We start from the raw sequence: 10,588 nt of genomic DNA, 5'->3' as shown, positions 1-10,588 counted from the left end.
CTTCATCAGAGAATCTCAGAGCAGTGGACATGAACTAGTTAGTTTTCTTAATATCCCAAGAAAGTGGGCATATCCCTGTTTTACAGATGGGGAAACTCAGGCACAAAGCAAGCCTGATATTTTTTAAAATAACTTCATTTTTTAACAGTAACTTTGCAGCTACAGATCTTGTGGTTACCAAAAGTCATTTCCAAGTAACCAGCAAACTGCATGTCTGGTAGTTAGATGTCTAAATGCTAATTACAACAGATGCCAGGCTGAGATCCTTTTAATAGTTTAGTTCAAAGTAATACATCCCAGGTCACACAGCAAGTTGGAGCTGGAAGCAGAACTAAGGTACCTGGAATCTCCAGTGTTGTCCCTATCTGTTTCATTGTAAATTGGGTTTGCTTTATGCAAATTTGATTTATGCGCTGTTTCCTGGGAACGCATCTACTGCATAAATCGAAGGAAATCTGTATAAATACCTGCCAATATAACATCTCAGGGCAGGGAGGTTCTACTGTAAGGGTTCTCCCATAAGAAACGTGGATTTTATTGCTGTCTTTTCCTTGCTTTTTTCCTTGAAGAAAGGGTGGAGGCATAGGGATTGGCTAGTTCAGAGGGTGGGGAATAGGGTAGGGGCTTCTCCCTTCTAGAGGGCACCAGCAATGATCTACTTCAGGGAGGGGCACTGGCTAACTGTAGGGCGAGGAAAGGGGCAGAGGGACTTTTCATAGATTTCATAGACGTTAGGGCTGGAAGGGACCTCGGGAGATCATCGAGTCCAGCCCCCTGCCCAAAGGGCAGGAAGTCAGCTGCAGTCATAGGATCTCAGCAACATAAGCATCCAATTTACTCTTGAAGGTGTTCAATGTAGGCGCTTGAACCACCTCCGCTGGCAGACTGTTCCAGACCTTGGGGGCTCGGACAGTAAAGAAATTCTTCCTTATGTCCAGACTGAAACAGTCTTGCAGGAGTTTGTGACCGTTCGACCTCGTCATCCCATGGGGCGCTCTGGTGAACAGACGTTCCCCCAGATCCTGGTGGTCACCCTTGATAAACTTGTAGGTGGCCATCAGATCACCCCTGAGCCTGCGCTTTTCCAGGCTAAAGAGTCCCATGGCTCTCAGCCTGTCATCGTAAGATCTGTTTTCCTGACCTCTGATCATGCGCGTGGCTCTCCTCTGGACTCTCTCAAGCTTCTCCACATCCTTTTTGAATTGTGGAGCCCAAAACTGGATGCAGTACTCCAGCTGCGGCCTCACTAAGGCCGAGTACAAGGGGAGAATGACGTCCCGGGATTTGCTCAAGAAGCATCTATGGATGCACGCCAGCATTTTGGTCGCTTTACTAGCCGCAGCATTGCATTGGAGGCTCATGTTCATCTTGTGGTCAATGATGACCCCCAAGTCTTTTTCTTCTGTAGTGCTAACCAACGTAGCACTGCCGAGCCTATAAGGGTGTTGCAGGTTTTTCCTCCCAAGGTGGAGAACCTTGCATTTTTCGGTGTTAAACACCATGAGGTTCTCGTCTGCCCGTTTGCTGAGCTTGTCCAGGTCAGCCTGGATCACCCGCCTATCTTCTGGTGTGGATGCTTTGCCCCAAAGTTTGGTGTCATCGGCAAACTTGGCCAGTCCACTCCTGACTCCAATGTCCACATCGTTAATGAATATGTTGAACAGTATGGGTCCCAGGACAGAGCCTTGAGGGACCCCACTGGTCACAGGGCACCACGATGAGTGACTGCCATCAATCACAACCCTCTGGGTTGTTAGCGGAGCAGCTCACCCATCCTGTAGATACAAGTGCCCTCTCCTCTCTCCCCTGCAGCAAGTTCAGGTTTTGCTGAGCACATTATTTCCTAGGTTGGACTCATCTGCAGAGAATGAGCTGTTTTCACCTTGGACTAAGCTGCTGGGAAGGGCCTGCTTGTCATGTGGGCAAGATGCAAGATCCTACCAGGATCATCCCAACATGGAAGGACCTGAAATCCCAGTATAACCCTCCTGTACTATACAAGGGGTTTTTTTTCAAAATGCATCCCTCTTGGGGATGATCAGTGAGACCCTCTTGAGCATGCTTGGTAGAGTAATGGTGGCTGGTGGCCCTGTTGGGTCAAAGAGGTAAACTCTATCCCAGCAGCCAGGTTTGAGAGTGTGCAGCAGCTGTGCCCAGAGGAGAGTGATCTGAGGAAAGTAGGGGCCTGGCTTGGCCCAGCCTCACACCCAGCCCTGCCCTTCAGAGCTGGGGCCTGTGACCACCACTCCAGCTGTGCTGAGCCCCTGGAGGCCCCAGACCAGGTCTGAGCCCTTTTTTTGGACGGACAGACGGACACACCCACACCCACACACACATACAACACCCCCCTGCAGAAGTCTGGGATAGACCAGGGCTGGTTGGGCAGTATTTGGAGACCCTCAGAGCCTGGGGGCTGGCTTCACAAAGGCGTCATGCTCCACTTGTACACACTCTCTCTTAGAAAGACTGGTGGCTCTTGAAAACAGAAAAAAAAATCCCCATCAGAAACCACTTTATCGTCTATATCCCTGTCTATCTGTGAGGAGGCAGTTGGAACAGGGCTTGTGGTGGTTCAGCCTTGTCTCCTAGTGCCAGCAAAGCCTGCTCCCTCATGGGAAGGAAATAGTGCTTCTGCCCTCAGCCAGCTTAAGGCATACACTGGTCAAAGCTTCCTGCTCAGTCCTTCTTGATCAAAACAACTTTAGAATACCAGGCCCACAAGCTGGGTTGGAAAAACTATATAGCATGTCTGTCTGACCCTTTGAAATAGTTTCCTTCTGGCTCTGTGATATAGTCAAAGGGCATCACATTTGCTTCTGCAAATGAAGTAGCCTTTCACCTAAATATGGAGGACACTTTAGTTTGCCAGTGTAACCCTTGTGCCAAGTACTGGATGGCAGCAGCATGAGTCAAGATCAAATTTAGATGGTTGTCGTTTGACACACATTATCCATTTTAGCTTGAGCGCCCACCCAGAAACCTGGAGAAAAAAAAGCTGCTTGGTACTTCCAAGTGGGACTCATAAGTAATCTTGGAGAAGACCTTAATGGTCTGTAGTCCATCCCAACTAAGTTTTCACAGTATATCACAGTCAGTAGGACCAGATTTCTCCCCTAGTTCCATGCAGGGAGAACTTGGTAGCTAGGGTGGACAAGGTAGCTGCTGTCCCCAACCTTTCCCCTCTCTTCTCTCCTTGGTGTAACTGGTACTCTGACAGAGGCTTCACCGCTCAACAGTTGCTACTGCCACTTCTCACCACATTTGAGGGTCTCTGCTCCACTGGTGCTGCCTCCGGCACTGCTCCTTGTTACCACTGGGAATTGCTACTCCTCTCCATGTTGATGATACCACACAGCTTTTTTAGACCTTGGACAGACTGCTGGATCCCCTCTTCTAGGATCTAGTGCAGGGGTGGGCAATTATTTGGGGCCGAGGGCCACCTAGGGAGTTTTGGGGACCTGTTGCAGAGGAGGTTAACACCCCATCCTGCAACAGCTCACCAAGCTTCCCTATGTGGGGTGGGTCTGCAGAGGGGGAGGGGAGGAAGGGAGCTGGTGTGGGTGCAGGCAGCAGGTTCAGTCTCCAGCTGCCATTCTACCCCAAGGAGGAGCTTCCCCCAGTCCCCAGGGGGAAGCTGCTGCCTGTGTCCGTAGCTGTTGCCAGTGCCTGCCCAGCATTGCTTCTGGTGAATGGGCCAGGAGCTGGTGTAAGCTGTGGGGCCATGCTGGAGGTACAGGATGGTTTGGGGTGGGGGGCGAGGAGGGTGGAAAGGGGGAAAAGGGGGAGACAGAGAGGCATCTCTGCTCATGATAAGCAGTAGTGGCTGGTGCTGGGCATGGGGCAAAAGCTGGACCTGACAGCGAGCACGCTCACCACTTCTGGGGCCCTTCTGGCTGAGGCTGCCCATAGCCTGCACCACAGCCAGAGGCGGATTAAGATTCATTGGGGCCCTGGGCAAACAGAAAATTGGAGGCCCCCCATGCCCCATTATAAATATGAAAGTATCAAAAAGCATTAATAAACAGACCTGTTAAATGTTTGCATGGTGCATTAATAAATAAAGCACAACATGCAATGTCAAAATTAAATACTTAAATTTGCCACACACAAAATCAAATAAAACAATTGCCTTAGAAAAATTACTCAGATGCATGAGATCACCATAAATGTATAACAACATGAAAGGAATGATGTTTTAATTTAGTGGTCATGCAGACTCTTGTTTTGCAATTTTTTTCCCCAAGAAAGATGATGTGTGTCTGAAAGCTTGCAAATAACTTTTTTTGTAACTATTCAGTAGGTCTGATAAAAGATAGCACCTCTACCCAAAGCATAGGTGATATGTAGGGCAGGCATGTGCCCCCCTGAGATTGGTGATCACCGCCACTGGCTTCCTTGGTGGTCGCCTGCCCCTGCCACTGATGCCACTGCTGGGTTCTGCAGGCAGTCACCGCTCACCCCTCACCTCTGCCACCAAAGCTGCTGCCCACAAACTGTTGCCTTTATTTTTCTGATTTCCAACTATTTCCCTTTTCATTGAGAGCCTCATTTTTACCCTGTATTATTATCACTGTAGTGTTTCCCTTTGGCCTTCTTCCCCCTCACTCCTCTGCTTTACCTCTTGTTTTCCTATTTCAGTCTATTTATATTTTCACTGACATCCAGTCACACTTTTAGGCAGCAGGCAGGCAGACTCAAGCAAACAGCATTCAGCCTGCCTGTCCCATGCACAAATCTGGAGGACATATCCCCCGCTATGCTTCTGGAGGTTACCATATTTCCAGGTCCAAAAAGAGGACATCTGTTGCAGGGGGAGTGGGGGGCAAGGGGAATATGATGGTGGGGAGGCAGTGATATGCCAGTGCACTGCCCCTGCTGTTGCCCCTCACTACCAAGCCACAACACCCCCCAGCCCTGCTGCTGCCCCTTATACCTGACCCACTGACCCCAGCCCTGCCAGTGCCCCTCATTCCCAAACAGCAGTACCTTGCCCCCCACCCCTTGCTGGTGCCGCTCACTCCCGACCCACAGACGCCTGGCGCTGCCAGTGCCCTGCACGCCCAACCCACAGTCACCTCCTCTGTGCCCTCACTCCCTACCCACAGCCCCTTCCCCCCTGCCAGTGCCCCTCACTCCCAACATGCAGCCTGCTGCTCTACCTCCCATCTCCTGACCCGCAGCCCCTGCCCCCCAGCCCTGCTGCCCGAGCAGCTCCTGTACTGCACATGCCTGGTCTCGCTCACTCACCCACACACACACTTTCTCTCTCTCTGTCTCTCTCTGGCTTGCTGGAGCCTGCACAGGGAGCAAGTGACCCCTGACACCCAATCACCTTTCCTGCTGCTCCTAGTCCTATTTTAAAAACCCGCCGGGACACAGCACAGAGGGCAAAAAAGAGGACATGTCCGGGAAAACCCGGACATATGGTAACCCTCCCCCATACACATCAAGCCACCTGCCCACACCTCCGCTCAGCTCCCTGATTTCTGCCCGGAGAATGCCTGTGGCCAGCATGCATGCTGCCTGTCTCTCCCTCCCAGGACCCCCATTTCTTGAAGGGCCCTGGGCAACTGCCCACCCGGCCTGGGTATTAATCTACCTATGACTGCGGCTGCCCTGCAGCTCCTCCTCACTGCCACCACCACCACCACCTCGCAGGCCTGGGGCTACCTGGAGGTGTCATGGGGTAGCAGCAGCAGGACGGAGCTGCAAAGCAGCCCTTGCACAGGCTCCGGGCAGCTGCATCCAGAAGGGCCCCAGAAGTGGCGAGCATGTCCACTACTGGGTTGAGCTTTTGCCCAGTACCCAGCACTGGCCATTGCTGCTCGTTGTGGGTGGGGCTGCCTCTTTCTGTCTCCCCTTCTCTCCCACTGCACCCTCCTTCTTTCCCCAGGACTGTCCTGCACCTCCAGCCTGGCTCCACAGCTTATATCACTGGCCCATGCACCAGAAGCAGCACCAGGTGGGTGCTAGCTGCTGACCCGCAAGGTGAATATCATCAGTTGGCAGGTCAGATCAAGTCCTCTTCCCAGTGAGGCTTAATGGCAGACTGCGGGGCTATCCTGGAGTTAGCTCCCATGTGGGGTTCACCCTAAGCCTCCTCTGACATTCCTGAGCTGAGTGTCCCTCCACCTCACACCTCTACTCAAGTTACCAGTCGCTGCCCAAGCATCTCCTATGGGAGGGCTTCTCAACTTTTTTCTTCCTGAGGCCCCACCCCACATGCTATAAAAACTCACAGTGCACGTGTGCCACAACTGTTTTTCTGCATATCCAGTATGCAGGGGGTAGCATAGTTGAGATGTGGGGGGTGAGAGGGGGAGGCAGCATAAGCAATGTGTCGGGGGAGGCACATGCCTGCCTGGATTTGTGCACCCGCAGTGGATATGGGGCTGCAGTCTGGCCAGACCAGCATGGGCAGGAGCTGCTGTGGCAGCCCAGTGGCTGGGACCCAGTGCAGGAGGGCATAGTGGGGCGGTGAGACTCATTGCTGCCGCTGCTGGGACAGCTGCTCTACCCCACCACCATGGCCTGGCTGCCACCACCACCATCATTCCCCTCAGGCCGTGGCTCTACCCCAGGGGTGGAGGGGGGCAGCATGGACCCCCAGAAACCTGCTCATGGCCCCCCAGGGTGCTGCAGACCTTCAGCTGAGAACCACTGTCCTACAGCAACTGGTGCTCTCATACACATTACCATTTTGAAATGAAAGGGAATACAGAAACAAGCCAGAACCTGTGATCACAGATGAAAGCACACAGGAAATCCATCAAAGACAGAAACCCACATTTGCCTGTAGGGGCACATTTCTCCCAAAAGTACCATTCTGTCAGATCTCTCAGTCCTTATCCTTAAATTAAATTAATAAAATGCCTTCAAAAAGTGTACTCATGAACTCAACTTCATCACCATTCTGGACACGAACAACCATGGACTGAACAGAGACACAAGCTATCTTCCTCACTACAGTCTGCCTAAACACACCTCCAAGTTGGTCTAATAAAAGATATTAACTTGAACCAAAAGATTCTGTCTATCATCTAGCCTCAGACCAATACAGCTGACCCCAAAAGAAAACTCTGCACTTGAAGAGTGAGGCAAGCATTTTTGGGTGATAGCTTTTACTGGACAACTGCATGTTTAGGATAAAGTTAGACAAACTTTTGAATGCAAGGCATTCTTCCTCAGGTCATGCAGAACACAGACTACAATTCCCAAGTACCCTACCTTTTAGTTTATTCTTTTTTATAATTTTCAACCCATTTCTGGTTCCAAACTTCTACTTCCAAACTTCCAGCCTCGTGGGGAGCCAGCCCTGCAGGCCTCAGGGGTAAGTGTCTAGTCCCAAAGACTGCCAAACTACAGCTACCCATTCTGTAAGGCACTGCTCTTGTATGTGGGAATATGCTTTGCCAGTGGGAGAAAGGAAATTGGGACTATATTTCTGTCAAAGCATATTTTTCTGCATGTTCTCCACAACTTACAGCCAGGAAGATGCCAAAAACATGATAGCAGCCTTCAAATATTTAAAGGGCTACCATAAAGAAGAGGGAAAGCACATTTGCTTTCTTGGTGCAGAGACCAGGATGTGGAGCAATGGCTTTGTCAGATGAAAGACCAATTCATGGGTTCAGCAACCAAGGTCTTTATTGAGTGACACACATAGATCAAGTAGGGAAGAGCAATGCTTTATCTAAAATCATTCACACTCACACACATACACACAGGCCAATCCACTGGTGCTCCAGTTCACAATGGCTAGTCCTGGTGCCTCTTGACATGATGAGTTTATAGGAGGGACGCCAGTAGTTTTCCCCTGAGTTGATGTGAATGGCATACAGCGTCATCGGGGTCTGGTTTTCACTGTCCTTTTATACTTAGTTTAGGCAGACTTTGCTGCACTGCCCCTGACAACCCACTTAGCCAATCACCTTGTTGCTGTTGAGCTGGCTCTAGTCCCATACCTCATGGCTTAGACATGCAGATGGTAAGATGGATGGTAAGGAGTTACTTTGATTTATGAAATCCTGAGATAGGGTGTCTCAGGGTGTCTGAGACAAGGTATTTGCTTGCTCCTTATCTTCTTGTAAACGGTTTTTTTGTTCTTCTCAAGGCTGCTTTCTCAGTAGACTGGGTATGCTTGAGGTGTGGGGGGCGCAAATGCAGGCATTGGCTTCCAGGCGCCAGAGACCCATGGGACGCCACTGGTGCTGGTGGCTTGGCGATGTGTTGGGGTGTTGGAGATTCTGAAGGGGTAGTTGTGGGCTGGTGTTGTGGGGCAGGGTGCCACCCTGTCCAGGCTCTGCTATGTGCTTGTCTATGGGACTTGCTGGGGGGTGCACTTGTGGCTGTGGTCATGGAGGGCCTGGTCAACAGGTCTCAAGTTGTGGGAATGGGCAATAGTGTGGTGCCATGTCATCCAGCTTGCAGGGCTCCCCACGAGGCTAGAAGTTTGGAAGTGGAAGAGAGACACCACCCAGAAAGTAGCAAGCAATGCATTACACACACTGGCTCCCCCTAAGTCACTACAAAAGGGTGAGCCTTGTAACTCCTGTATTTATAGCTGAGATGCCCCACCCCATGCCAGTTATTATCTCAGTCTCTGTCATGATGTCCAATTTTTCCTCATCTTTTTGCCAAGTTCACATGCCTTCAGCTCACTTGCTGCTGAGTTTGGGCACCTAGAGCTTGCTCTCTTCTGAGTTTGATATCCCCAGCTCATTCACTGCTGAGATCAGACATCTCTAGCTCCCTACCTGCTGAGTCTAGCTGGCCTCTTGGGGCACCTGAGCATGTGAAGGAGGTTTAGTCCTCAGGGTTTTATTCTGTGACCCCTGAATTGAAATGGTAGGGCATAGAATAATAAGAACTAAACCATTTCATTTTTTGTCATGTAAGGGCCCTGATCTTCTTTTTTATTTTTATTTTTTTGAGCTGGAGCCTGCCTGCGGCCAGGAGGTGAGCTGTTGGCAGGCCAAGTAGCCCCTGAGCTGCAGGGGGCCCTGGTCCTTCCCTCTGCAGTGGTGGCACCCCCCTAGGGCTGCCCAGGGAGGCTTCTAGTAGTCCAGGTGCTGCCCCAGCTCAGAGACAGCACCCAGCCCAAATCTTCCCCAACCCTGAGCTGGGGCAGCACCCAGCCCACTAGCAGCCTGCCTGGGTGGCCCCAGAGGGTGCTGCTTCTGGGAAAGGAATAACCAGGTCCTCCCACAGCTCAGGGGCCACTTGGCCAATGGCAGCTCACTTCCCAGCCACAGAAGAGGCAGGCAGGCTCTGCCAAAAAAAAAAGGATCGGGTCTCTCACTGCTTCTGCCATCAGCAGGCACCTGTGGCCAGCAGGATCCCTGGGGCCACCTGGGAATTGGCTGGCTTGCTCCTGGGGCAGTGTGGGGAAGCAGCAGGAGGGTGGCTGGGTTTGCTGGCAGCCAGAGAAGGCAGCAGAGACGGTGCATGGAGCCCTGGAAGCTCAGATAGGCTGCTAGGTATCCAGGTGCTGCCCCACCTTAGAGGCACCCAATCCAATATTTCCCTGAGCCTGCCCGGGGTTCCAGAACCTGTGCACTATCTCTGCTGCCTTCTCTGGCCACCAGCATTCCCAGCTTGCCCTTGAGGCAGTGCAGGGAGGCAGCAGGAAGGCGGTTGGGTGTACTGGGGGCTGGAGAAGGCATCAGAAATGGTGCACAGGGCTCTGAAAGCCTGGGTGGGCTCAGGGAAGCATTGGGTTGGGTGCCTCCAAGCTGGGGCAGCATCCAGTCAGCTAACAGCCTGCCCGGGCTTCCAGTGCCCTGTGCACCATCCCCGGTGCCTTCTATGGCTGTCAACAAACCAGCTGCCCTCCTGCTTCCTTCCTGCACTGCCCCAGGGGCAAACTAGCCTGTTCCTGGGTGGCCCCAGGCATCCTGCCAGCCACAGAAGCCTGCTGAAGTCAGAAGTGGCAAGGGGCCCTATCCTTTTCTTCTGCAGAGCCTGCTCACTTCCCCTATAGCCAGAGGGTGAACTGATAGCTGCATTGTTGCAATTTGCAACATTGCAAACTCAGCTACATCAGGTTGTAGTTTAGTTTGCAATGATGCAAATTCCCCAAACTCTTGCATGTGTACAGTATGATGCCACACAGTGACATTTTTGTCATGTGTACATAGTAATGCTATCATGTGTACAAGTGCCCCTGCTGTCTTTACCAGAGAGTCTTAACATTTTACTCCTCAGTTTGTTCAGCTCCTGTTTCTCAGGGTGATTCAGCACTTTGGCTCTACATCTTATCAGGTCATCTAACAGCCAGTGAAGCCTGCTATTCCCAAGGGCTCTTGTGGTGCCTTATCTTAACTAGGGCTTATTGTAATTATGGCCTAGCAGGACTGAAACTCTGCCCAGGTATTTTTCAGGTTCTTAAAATGGGACAATGGGCTTGTGCCTGTGTGGGATCCTGCTGTGAGGGGGCCAGGACCCTGAGGGGCCCGGCCTGAGCGGGGAATCCCGGAGTTCCGCCCGGCTTCTGGGTCCGGGCCCGGAAGCCGGGCGGGGAACTTAAGGTTTCCCGGAACTGGAACCGCGCCGACGCGGGACCGGCGCGGGGAGATAAAAAGGAACC

Source organism: Crocodylus siamensis, chromosome 12 (genome assembly GCF_052110815.1).
Source record: "Crocodylus siamensis isolate JL-2025a chromosome 12, ASM5211081v1, whole genome shotgun sequence".
Taxonomy (NCBI): Eukaryota; Metazoa; Chordata; order Crocodylia; family Crocodylidae; genus Crocodylus; species Crocodylus siamensis.
The sequence above is the reverse complement of the archived record's forward strand: the minus strand, read 5'-3'. Positions refer to the sequence as shown.